This window comes from Syngnathus scovelli, chromosome 16 (assembly GCF_024217435.2).
Source record: "Syngnathus scovelli strain Florida chromosome 16, RoL_Ssco_1.2, whole genome shotgun sequence".
Lineage (NCBI taxonomy): Eukaryota > Metazoa > Chordata > Actinopteri > Syngnathiformes > Syngnathidae > Syngnathus > Syngnathus scovelli.
This window is the reverse complement of record NC_090862.1, coordinates 12,417,213-12,428,451: the sequence shown is the minus strand read 5'-3', so window position 1 is coordinate 12,428,451 and position 11,239 is coordinate 12,417,213. Positions and strand designations below refer to the sequence as shown.

The 11,239-nt window shown below is 41.1% G+C and overlaps 1 long non-coding RNA gene across 2 annotated transcripts; it reads left to right on the top strand.

The window, feature by feature from the left end:
• The first annotated feature begins 4,625 nt into the window (after nt 1-4,625).
• On the top strand, nt 4,626-10,732 carry LOC137841066 (uncharacterized). 2 transcript variants are annotated; one of them, XR_011088414.1, is made up of 4 exons: nt 4,626-8,160; nt 8,722-9,282; nt 9,691-9,834; nt 10,469-10,732. It is a non-coding gene; the product is annotated as an uncharacterized lncRNA (long non-coding RNA). The 2 variants fall into 2 exon arrangements; XR_011088413.1 differs by lacking the exon at nt 4,626-8,160 and having other exon boundaries at nt 8,546-9,282.
• The last annotated feature ends 507 nt before the right edge of the window (nt 10,733-11,239 follow it).

The window sequence follows — 11,239 nt, the reverse complement described above, 5'->3', positions numbered from 1 at the left end:
CGAAAAATACGGTAATAGTACATCTAATATGAGTTCAGTTAAATCCACTTTTAAATTCGCACCATTTCACTGATTTTGTTCAAACCAATCAATATTTCAATAACACCATTACAGCATCATCACATATATGGTTCACAAAAATAAAAGTGACAAAATGTACAAAACTCAAAACAATTCAGCAAAAGACTGAACGACTTTCAATATCCAAATGTCTCTATATCCCTTCGGTTGGCTTCTCCAGATTTTCCTGAATGGTCAGATTAGATTAGTTGGAAAGGCCCTAGGGGTGCAAGAATGCTTCCTAGGGGGTGCGAGGATACCCTGGGGAAATTTACCATTTTTCGGGGATAATGGTGGGGTAACCGGAAAAAGTGAAGAATTCTGGAAATCGAGAAGTCATTGTGTTAATTGTCATTAGGGATAATGCTAATTAAGCCTTATAGCTGTAAAGTAAACCAATTATTATTATAATAATTATTTAATATATATTATATATAATAATTTTTATTCATTTATTATTCGTATTTTATGTAGTTTTAATTTATTTTGTAAGTAATAAAGTTAAGTACTGTTAAACGAATAACAATACACAATAAAAACTTGGGAAGCTAACATGATTTTGACAGGTATACTCAGTTACTCAGAAAACATTGATCACAACGTGTCTAGTACGTGTCACTCACTGCATAAGCCTGCTTCGGCTTCACACTGTTAGTTTCTCTTCAGTCATCAGCCGAGGTCGACCTAAGAAGGTATGTATGTGTACTGACTCGTGCTGTATATTTAGTAGTAATACGCTTTTCTCATAATTACAATGCCATGCTATAATCATTAATAACCTCTCAGTGTTCATAGTTTATATAAATGTTTTTGAAAAAATCAAACATGTAAAAGTTTACAATGTAATGTGGTGTGATATTGTGCATGTAAACTATACATGCACAATATTACACCATGTATAGACATGTATCACAGACATGCACACTATACTTTTCTTTTGTAGACCTACACCAGTATTTAGATAAACAAAACAAAGTCAATTGTATAAAGTAATACAGTCATAACATACACTTTTATTGTAACTTCAATTTTGCTCTGTTACTCTTTGAAGTTGAGGAGACACTCATTACAGGGAGCTTTGCCTTTTGTCTCCCTCTTGCACATAAAAAACAAAAAATAACAAAATTCTTGTTTTCCAGGTTTATCTTCAGTTTGTCCAAGAAACGAAAGTGGAATGATGACTATGTTCAGTATGGCTTCACGTGTGTTACTGAGAAGGATGGTACACGTCCACAGTGTATCCTATGCAGCACCATGTCCTCCAACGCAAATTTGAAGCCATCAAAGCTCGATGAACATTTTAAGAACAAACATAGTGGCAAGGATGCAGGGAATGATATTGCAACATTTCAAGTTCAGAGCTAGGTTTGATCGTGCTGGCACTTTGCTGACACACTGCACACTGTTATACTTGTTACTTGTTTGTCTGTTGTGAGCCATGTCTTGTCACCGTGGGATAGGGGGGAACGAAATTTCGGTTTCTTTGTGTGTCTTTGGCATGTGGAGAAATTGACAATAAAGCTGACTTTGACTTTGACTTTGACTGGTGAAAATCCACCAACAGCGAAACCTTTACTACACGCTTCTTATCAAGTTGCATACCTGGTTGCTAAGTCAAAGAAGCCCCATACAATTGCCGAGGAATTGATCAAGTCGTGTGCCCTTGAAATAGCAAAGACTGTTCTGTCAGGAAGCTGCGAGAAAACTGCAACAAGTGCCTTATCAAATGATGTAATCCGTAACCGAATCATCGACATGAGTGATGATATCCTGGAGCAAGTTGATGTTGACATCAAGGCCAGTCCAGTAAAGATTAGCCTACAAGTGGATGAGTCAACAGATGTGTCAAATTGTTGTCAGCTATTGGTATTAGTCCGGTACGTTAAGAACAATGAAGTGGAAGAAGGTTTTCTCTTCTGTCTGAAGACAACATCGAAAGCCCTAGATGATAAAAGAATTCTCCACAAGATACCAACTTCATCTTGACAGGATTGGTTCGATATGCACTGATGGTGCACCAGCCATGCTGGGCAATTGTTCAGGGTTTGCTGCATTGATGAGAAAAGAAATTCCTGACCTGAAGATTACCCACTGCTTTCTTCATCGGCAGGCTCTTGCAGCAAAAACATTGACCCCAGACCTGAAAAAGACTTTGAAGATTTGTGTGAAGATTGTGAATATGATTTGTGGTCGTGCTCTGAATCATCGACTGTTTCAGTCATTTTGTGAGGAAGTGGGTCAGGAACACACTGTGCTGTTGTACAATACCGACACGTGGGCGTGTGCTATCTCGTATGTTTGAATTGCGAGAAGAAATTCAGCAGTTTCTCCACGGACTGGGACAAGAACTGACTGGATATTTTGACGATTCTGAATTTGTTCAAATGCTTGCCTATTTGGCTGATGTGTTCACAGCACTCAATGAGATAAATCGCTCACTACAAGGAAGAGGGATGAACATTTTGATTGCAAGTGAGAAGTTGGCGACATTCAAAGACAAAATTGTTTTGTGGATTAGGCGTGTAAAGAAAGGGAACTTGACAAATGTTCCTTCCCTTGAAGAAACAGTCACAGAGGATGCTTCCCTACATCCAGATTTCGTTTCAAAAATTGTTGAGCATCTGCAGATACTGTGCACCTCATTTGATGACTACTTCTCGTGTGGAGAGCTACAACCCTGTGACGACTGGATCCGGCACCCTTTTAAGCAGAATATGGAAGATGTTGATGATGATAGCAACATCAAGGAAGAGCTCATCGAACTGAGAAACAATTGTGGAATCCAAATGGCGTTTGCCGATGGTCACTTGGAGCACTTCTGGGCTTCTCAGTTGGAAACGTATCCTGCACACACATATGTGTGCCTTCTTTCACCGGTCTCCTCATGAGAGACCGGAGCCTTAATCCAGTGCTGTAAAGCGCTCGGCCACACTACCCAGAATCCTCAACTTCAATTTAAGATGCAGATGCCAAGTGCCTGCTGCGGCCCTGAAACAGGATTTGCAAGCGTTTGTATCTCATTTGGTTCAGGACTCTCAGTGTTATGGCTACTCTTGCATTCCAGAAATTGTCACCACAAAAATAAAAGAGTAGCTTGAGATTTGTTCTGTCAGCTTTATTCTATCAATGTCCAGTTCCTTGATTGCTTTTGCTCTGTGGTGTACAGGAATGCTTGTTAACACTTTATGGTTATTGCTGCCCCATTTTGTCAATGTGAAACCTCCCTGGCTGCAGGCTTCAGTTAGATCTTTGACAAGCTTGATGGCTTGGTCAGTTGTGGCCACAGATCGAAGACAATCATCTACATAAAAGTTAGTTTTGATTGTTTTCATCACTTCATCAGAGTAGTGGTTCTGATTGTCATCAGCAGTTTGATGCAGGGCAAAATTGGCAATGCTCGGGGATGATACAGCGCCAAAGAGATTAACTTTCATCCTGTAAATACAAAGTGGTTTGCTGATATCACCCTCTGGCCACCACAAAAACCTAAGGAAGTCTCTGTCCTTTTCTTCAACATGCACTTGATAAAACATTGCCTCAATGTCTGCCATAACTGCTATTTGTTCTTGTCAAAATCTTAATAGCACTCCAATGAGGGTGTTTGTTAAGTCTGGACCTTGGAGAAGCTCCTTATTCAGAGATTTTCCTTGAAAGGAGGATGTACAGTCAAACACCACTCTCAGCTTGAGCTTTTGTTTACGGTAAACACCATGATGTGGGATGTACCACACATGCCCATCCATTCTGTGAAGCTGCTGAGGTGGAACTTTTTCTGCATAATCTTTTTGGAGAATGTCCTCCATAAAAGAGGTGTATTCTTCTGAATATGTTCTATTTTTCTTGAACCTTTTCACAAGGTGCAGTGTGCGTTCTTTTACCACATGATAGTTATCAGGCATGACCTTGGCTTTATCCCTGAAAGGCAGTGGTAGATGATAATGGCCATCTTTAAGGAATGCTGAGCTGGATGCAATCTCCATGAAACGTTAATCCTCAACTGCCATCTAATTTTTCTCCTCATACATGTTTTCAGAGAAATCCTGGTTATATTGTCTTATGAGTAAATCATTGAACTCAACAACAGATATTCTATTACTTGACACTGCAATGGGCCCAGATTCTGCAACACTGTCAACATTGAGTGGTCCAGTTACCACCCATCCTAGTCAGGTATGAACTGCATAGGGTCAGTTGTCATGACGGTTTATTATGTTCCACGGCTCCATTGCTTGAGGAACATTAATTCCAATGAGGAGGTCAATATCCGCCTCGATCTCCTTTAACTGGATGCCAGTGAGATATGGCCATCTCTTCATGTCAGCTTGTGTCATAATGTTTTCCTTTGAGACAGGGATATTACTTTGTGTGTAAACGTTTGGCAGGTCGAGATATGTGCAGCCCTCCAAGTCCCCCACCTCCAGTCGTCTGTCCTCATAGGTCCCTGCCGGCCTTTCCTGCCCCATTGTTCGCAAAAGTATTTCTGTTTTGCGTCCTTTTGCTTTTAGCTGGTTCATTAATTTTTCTGTGCAAAATGTTGCTGCGCTGCCGGGATCAAGGAAGGCATAGGTTTGAATATACCTGTCCCCTTTTGCCACCTTAACCCTGACAGGAAGAATTGCCAGTGCTGGCTCTCTCCCGGCCCCGGTTGCATTGCCTGCTGAAACAAGAGCGCTGCTTATGGGGGTCTCTTCTGTCTCAGCAGTGGCGATTGTTGTTTGATTAGTCTGTTTGGGAATTATTGCATTGTTAATATGGAGAACAGTAGGATGCTTCATTTGACAGACATAGCACATTAATCTCCTTTTACAATTTTTGCTTGAATGACCTTTCAACAGGCAACCAAAACAATGTCCATGACTTCTTAGGAATTCAACCTTGTTTTCATGTGCCTCTGCTTTGAAAAATGAGCAATCAATCAGAGCATCTCTTCCTTTGCAGAATCCACAGGAAGAGATGTTAGAACTGGGTGAGGTTTGAGGGGTTACTGGTGGACGAGCTGATTGCCTTACAGTGTTTCCTGTTTGTGTGTTCACTGCCACTGAAGTAGCAAAACTGCTGTTTTTACCTCTGATTGATTTTGGTTGGAATCTCGGAATGGGCCTTTTTGTGGGGTTTTGGTCTTGAATGTCTCCAAATAAGGGATCCAAAGGCATCTTAGCATGTTTTTCCACAAAATCCACAAGGTAATGGAATCTGATTCTACTTCCAGTTCTCTGCTGTGTCTCATAGGCTGTGGCCCGCCATTTTTCCCTGAGCTTGTAGGGCAGTTTGGATGCGATTAATCTTAGATTTGTTGGGATCTCAAGTTCCTCTAAATACTGTAAGTCTTGCATTCCATTACAGCATCCTCTTAAATACATTGAATATGCGTGCATCATTTTCCCATCCTCAGCTTTAATCGCTCTCCAATTCAAAGCTTTCTCCAGGTAAGCAGCAGAAATCTTTACTTCATTCCCAAAGTTCTCTTTTAACAGGTCTCTTGCTTCCTTATAGCCCCTGCCTCCTCCCTTGTGCAAACAGCTGCGAACCAGATCTCTAGGCAAACCAGAAGTGAACTGTTCGAGATAGTATAGTCTGTTTTGATCATTTTTAGTTTTATCTTCAATTAAGTGTTCAAATGCATGAATAAACGACTGATATGCCAATGGATAACCATCAAAAACATGTGTTTCTTTCACAGGTAATTTAGATACATTTTGCTGTGAGACAATGAGTTCTGCTATATCATTTTGTCTTTGAATAACTACATCCAAATTACCAGGGGTAGCATTAACACCCTTGCTTGAGTAGCCATAACACTACCTGTTTGTTTGTCTCTATATGTCTTTGTGTCTCTGTCTCCTAAACTGACTGAATTTTTTTTTATGATTTTTGGGGCCTTTTTATAAACTAGTAATACACAGGTGTGAAAAATAAATGTAACTATCTCCCCAACCTAGCAATCTAACGAGACACCTGGTAGCATTTTTAATGTTTTTAATTGGCCCCTGTGAATTCCCCTCTCAGAATACCTGAAGCAGTGGGGCAAACAAACTTGATCATTCAAACTAAGTGTGTGAAGGGAAAATGGTTGTTCCCTTTTCTGCAAGGAATTGCGTATTTTGTATAGATCCCCTCCACAAAACAACAACCTGGGATTATTTGATATGAAGTATGTACATATTATATTTTGCAGATGAATTGTCAAATATTTGTAGAGTGTGTGGGGCGGAAGATTTGGAAGAAGTAGTCGATTGGGTATGACCTGACAACGTCCAGATGAGCTTTACACTTTGTTAGAATGTATATTCTCCTTTTGTGCCCCACAAATAGAGTGCTCCTTTTGCTGCATGTGGTACCATTCAAAATGTGTGGGTGAACCAAATGTGGAGAAGGATTACTGTTGCCCTTTGTGTATTTGGCCTTTTTTTTTCTTTTTTTTTCTTTTTTTTTTCTTTTTATTGAAAGTTACGTATTGCCTTCCTCACCAAGCTACTTAAATAAAGATGTTTACCTGATCTGTTAAGTTGTATTCCATTCGGAGTTCTCCATCATGAGCAATTGGTCAAGGGAGACAGCTTCCTCGTGCGAGTCTAATTTATGTTGTATTGTATTACATTATGTTTGTGTTACACAAGTAAAATTCACCTTTATTGACTTTTCAGTTGTTTGTCTCTAATTATTCATCACATTTTAACGGTCCTTACACTACTATTTCAAAATCCATGCAATGACATCATCCCTGACATGGTGGTGCAAACAAACTTGAACATTGGGCGCGCGTGTGTTCAAATGCCTCTAAAGACTTTTGAATGTCAACATTGTGCAAAGAGTGCTCTGATATTAAACTTAGCAGAACAGTAAATCATCCTTGGTTGGGGGGCTGTGCAAGTGTACCATCTTTTCAGCGGTAAACCTTTGTATATCACACCGCTCACCCACCACGCGTCGCATCGCATGACAGACAACCATTTGTGAAATTCTGTTCTCTCCACACTCCTATTAATACACAAAGCCGATCAATATAACACCACTGCTTTAGTGCTTGAACCCATTCCTTATGTGTCTAGAAAGTTGATCATGTCATAAATGCATGATTCCCTGCTGCGAGTTTGGTGTGGAGCCTGGGAACGCGACCATGTCAAGTTGGTTCCGAGGAGCCAGTTAACATGGGCGGGTAGACACAAGGCATCACATCAACACGTACCCTCGCCGAGTAATTTAGTTTTGGCTATATTTAAGATAATTTGTTCCTGTTGCAGTGCGTGTACGATAGCACAGCGGTTTAGGCGGTGGCAAGTGAGCTGTGCTTTATTTCTTTGCGTCACGGGTTCAAATCCCGCTTATAACTGTTCTATTTTTTCATTTTTTTTTTTAGTGTTTGCTATTTCTTGCAGCCAGTCCAAAATGTAAACGAGACATTTCGTTCAACGTTTTTATTGAGAATTTGAACAGTTTGCAATCAGGCAAGTTCGACGTCGCTTGTGACAAATCTGCAAGATTCAAAGTGTTTATTGTCATGTGTACAAAAGGAAAGCACTTTTCTTCGTACAATGAAATTCTTTCGCGAAACACAAAACTGCGCAACTCGCTTTACCCTAACAGTCGTAACTCGAGACGGGGAGCAAGATAACATGGGAGCAAGTTGACATGTAACACCGGCTGGGAGAAAAGAAAAAAAGCGAGTGCGTGCGTTGATAAGCTTATAAACGTTGGCGGTTTGTGTGTGCGTGGCCGTTAAACATGCTGCGGTGAGGGGTTGTAGTCACTGTCTATTGCTCATGTGCGGTTCACTGTGATTGCCTCCCGACAGGCCTACCTGTATGTCAATCAAGCGATGGGCTGGATTCTAGCATACAGCATTTTTCTTTTTTTTTAAACGTCATGCGATCGATCAGTAGTAGCTTGGCGATCGACTGGTCGATCGCGATCGACGTATTGAGCACCCCTGTTCTACATGATCCAAAGTACTCTTGTGAACAAAGATGCAATAATTACAACTTTAGCACTTGCAAATCCAAAATTATCAATCCTAACACCAGAGGAATGGGAGGGAATAAAGCAGGCCTGTGACATTTTGAAGCCCTTCGAAGAAGTCACTCGGGAATTATGCGGCCAGAGGTATGTCTCATGCCGTTATGTTTTGTAGGTCCTTGTTGTTTTGTCTTTTTTGTCGTATTGTCACTTCCTGTTTTATTTTGATAAGTAACTCTCCTCTCGTTTCAGTTCGTGGGTCCTTCCTCTGTGCGTCAGTCTGCTTGCCTTCCTTAATCCCAATTGTCTGCACCTGTGCCCTTACCCTTCTCTGTGTATTTAGTCAGAGTCTTCCCCTTGTCTTGTGCCAGTGTGTCTTGTCCCGTCCAGAGCACCAGCGATCGTCAGTTAAAGAGTCCTTTTTGAGAACCTAGTTATTGAAGAAACCTTTGTCATCAAGCCTAAGCTCTGTGTATTTCAGTTTTTGTTTTTTGCCACCTCGTTTTCCCTCTTGTTTTTTTGCTGACTCCAGCCTGTTAGAATAAATTCCTTTTTTGTTGTCACTCTGCATCCGAGTCCTCTCCTTGATCCAAGTTTGACAGCTATTTTATGAAATCAATTTCTGTCATTATGTAGACTAATTAAACCATATATAAGTGCTATAATAATTATATCTCTGCTGACCAGTTATTATTTTTATTTTCAAAGTGGAAAACCTCTGGACGCTCCATCAATTGCCGGCGGCGCTCACGGCCAAAGTGGTGGCCTTAAAAACCATGACGAAATATACAAGATGGGTCCTAAAAGAGGATGGCACGGTGGAGGCTGGGGCCTCCCACTATGACACAGTGGTGGCCTTCTGTGATGGCCACCATCTGTGCAAATTTGTTCTGTTTGAGAATTTCATCTCTGTCGGAAGTACTTTTCGCTTTATTAATTGTGGCCGGGGAAGAGAAGAAGGGGTCCTCTTCTCCCGGCACAACACCACCATTTACGTGGCTGGAGGGATGGAGGTGACGCCAGATTTGGAGGTGAAGGGGACAGCTCTGCTGTACCCTCCAAGCATTGACAAAGCCTTGAAGGACATCCGCCATGTCCTGTTTACGACAGACGGCATTGTCTCTACTGTAAAATCAATCTCTCTCTTTTCGCTACCTCTCTTTCATGAAGTATTGATGTTTATTAATCTCTTTCTGTTTTAGATCCGCCATCAAGATGGTGCTGACACGTGGGGTTTCGGTCCTATTGGGCATCTTTTGTTTAAAAAAAGTAAACAATTTCTCCCTCTAACATTGTGTGCGTGTGTGTGTGTCTAAATATAGATATATCACACACACTCACATTTTACTTGAGTGAGGTCGCTTAGGGCAGTGGTCCCCAACCTCTTTTGCACCACGGACCCGTTACGTGTCAGAAATATAAGGACCCCTGCCTTAGGGCATCAAGGCCTGATCCCTTCCAAGCTTTAGATAGCTCACTCCTCTAATATCACCCATGCAGTTTGCATACAATCATGTATATTAGAGGAGGGAGACGTCTAAACATGCAAGACACTGGTTTTGTAGGACAGAAATTTGACACCAGTTTCTTGAGTATGTCTCTAGCTTTGTTGCCTTAGTAATTGTAGTCTAGATCTACATTTCAACAGCTAGTACTAATTTGACATTTTCATTATAGGATCAAAGGGAAATAAAGGTGGTCAGGTGGCGAGAGACCAACCTTTTCCAGGTAACAGTCGGACAGCGGCTGTCCATGACGCACCTGAAGACATCCTGTTCTGGAGGCGTGGAGCTCCACTCCACAGAAAATACTGTGATAAAGGTACCAAAAGCAAGCAGTTTTTTCCTATGTGTATAAACGAAGGTATTCTAAATTGAATCAATACTGTTATTTACTTGGGATGCACTGCTATCAGTGGCTCATCATCATCAAGGCTGAAGTCAGATTCTGTTTTAGGAGTTTTCTCAAAATCTGGATCATCAACTTTATAAGATTTTGTCTCAGATACAGCCCTATCAGGAAGACATACAATTTCACTTGCTTCCTTAACTGTATAAAATCATTGTGGTTGACATTATGGTCATTAAATTAATCAAACTGTTTTAGGTTTTAATTTATCGATCGATCAATCCATCTTATCTATCTATCTATCTATCTATCTATCTATCTATCTATCTATCTATCTATCTATCTATCTATCTATCTATCTATCTATCTGTCTGTCTGTCTGTCTGTCTGTCTGTCTGTCTGTCTGTCTGTCTGACCTACCTACCTACTTACTTACCCATCCATCCATCCATCCATCCATCCATCCATCCATCCATCCATCCATCCATCCATCCATCCATCCATCCATCCATCCATCCATCCATCCATCCATCCATCCATCCATCCATCATGTTTTCTCGTGGTGTTTTAAACACTTAATAAATTATCATGACACTTCTTTACGCAGAAACTGGAAGAAGAGGCGTTTCATGTTGTGGCCTTTAAAATAAAAAGAGAGCAAGTGGAGCTCATGGACGCCACAAATGCCACCAAAAGGGTTCCATTGACTACGTGAAACCAAAGATTCCCCGACGGCCCTAATTTTCCCCCAGAGGGGGTTTTTGTGGTAATTTTGTTTTATTTTTTGTTCTATTGTTTGTATTTCTTGTTACTTGTTTATTGTTCTGTTTAAAATGTTCTATTATTAAAGTTTAAAGTTAAATGCACAAAATAGTCATTGTTTAATTTTTTTTCATTGAATTAAATTAATTTAATCTAAATTATGATCATATATTTCACCACTTAGTTATATTTAGTTGTCCGTGTATAAATTGTGTGTTGCGTCATTATATTAAATGTATTAGTTCTAGTAATTAGTTATGTATTAGTATCAATGTCGTGACCCAAAGAACGAGATCCAGGGTACAAGCAGCTGAAATGAGTATACTCCGCAGGGTGTCCGGGCTCTCCCTTAGAGATAAGGTGAGAAGCTCGGTCATCCGGGAGAGACTCGGAGTAGAGCCGCTGCTCGTCCACGTTGAGAGGAGCCAGATGAGGTGGCTCGGGCATCTCATCAGGAAGCCTCCTGGACGCCTCCCTGGGGAGGTGTTCCGGGCATGTCCGACCGGTAGGAGACACCGGGGACGACCCAGGACGCGCTGAAGAGACTATGTCTCTCAGCTGGTCTGGGAACGCCTTGGGATCCCCGGGATGAGCTGGATGAAGTGGCTGGGGAGAG